The sequence below is a fragment of the Homarus americanus genome, unplaced genomic scaffold (assembly GCF_018991925.1).
Source record: "Homarus americanus isolate GMGI-L3 unplaced genomic scaffold, GMGI_Hamer_2.0 scaffold52806, whole genome shotgun sequence".
In the NCBI taxonomy this organism is placed as follows: Eukaryota; Metazoa; Arthropoda; class Malacostraca; order Decapoda; family Nephropidae; genus Homarus; species Homarus americanus.
The window spans coordinates 7540977-7542949 of record NW_024720773.1 but is presented as its reverse complement, the minus strand read 5'-3'; positions in this window follow the sequence as shown (position 1 = coordinate 7542949).

The following is a 1973-nucleotide window of genomic DNA, read 5'->3' as shown; positions in this document are numbered from 1 at the left end:
CTTGAAAGCATATTAAGAGAGAGTTAAGATCGTGTTTAGGACGTATTGACAGAGAGAATCGGGTAATTATGTCTCCAAACCTCGTTATGGTTGGCCCGTGTTCTAACGAGGTAGTTAACGCAGCATCCTGACCACATGGCTAATTAGTGTTTGTTTATTATTATTATTATTATTGTTGTTGTTGTTGTTGTTGTTGTTGTTGTTGTTGTTGTTGTTTTTGTTAGTTGTGCTGTTGTTGTAGTTGTGTTGTTGTTGTTGTTGTTGTTGTTGTTGTTATATTATTATTATTACTATTTCCAAGAAGTAATTTCACATTTTTCGACAGACATTTAAACACCGACAAATAGACAGAGACACTTTGAAAATACCCAGACAGACAGACAGACAGACAGACATACAACAGACAGACATACAGACAGACAGCATACAGACAGACAGACAGACAGACAGACAGACAGACAGACATACAGACAGACAGACAGACAGACAAACAGACAGACAACAGACAGACAGACAGACAGACAGACAGACAGACAGACATACAGACAGACAGACATACAGACAGACATACAGACAGACAGACAGACAGACAGACAGAACAGACAGACAGACATACACAGACAGACAGAAGACAGACAGACAGACAGACAGACAATGAGATGACTTGCTCGTAATAAATATACCAATCTCTTAAAACAGGGTATAAAAAACTAAGTTGTCTTCCCTGTTAAGTGTCCTGTTTTCTGTTTATTCTTCCTGTTTTCTGTTTCACTTTTACCTGTTTTCGTTTATTTTTCCTGTTTTCTTGTTAATTCCCTTCTTTGACTTTCTCCAGCAGTGACTAAATTATCTCACTTAAATCTTCATCATCCTATTTTGGTCTTGTGTCGTCAGCCCTATGAATGCCTCACCTACCTGAATGACTGACTGACTGACTGACCAACTGACTGACTGACTGAATAACTAACTGACTGAGTAACTGAGATAATTTTTCCCCAGTTCGTAGCCAAATCACTTAGATAACGACCAACAACTCGTTTAAATGTACCAATAACCATTTTTACACACACACACACACAAACACACACACACACACACACAACAACAACAACAAAACAACAACAACAACAACAAAAACAGTAAACAAATGCTTTTAATCTGACTGGGTGAGTTATGGAGGTCATTTAAATCCCAGAATAGCGTTTAACAGCCGTAGCCAATGAGAACTCGGGAATTTCCAAACATTAATTTACATAGGTGTTTAGTATGAAAAGGAACACAACAGAGTTACATGTATGTATATATGTGTGATGGACTGTATGATGTATGATGATTATTCACTGATTTTACGATAGAACAAACACACACCAATAAGGACACTCAACATACACACTAACAACAAACACACTACTAAGGACACTCCAACATACACACTCAACAAACACACTCACTAAGGACACTAAATATACACACTCAACATACACACTCAATAAGGACACTAACACACACTCACAAGGACATTCAACATACACTCAACAAACACACTCAATAAGGACACTCAACAAAACACACTCACAAGGACACTCAACAAAACACACACTCAATAAGGACACTCTAACATACACACTCAACAAACACACTAATATATTACCCAACATACACACTCAACAAAACATACCCAATAAGGACACTCAACATACACACTCAACAAACACACTCAATAAGGACATTCAACATACACACTCAACAAACACACACTCAATAAGGACACTGACAAACACACTAATAAGGACACTAACATACATACTCAACAAACACTCAATAAGGACACTCAACATACACACTAACAAAACACACTAATAAGGACACACTCAACAAACACACTCAACAAACACACTCAATAAGGACACTCAACATACACACTGACAAACACACTCAATAAGGACACTCAACATACACACTCAACAAACACA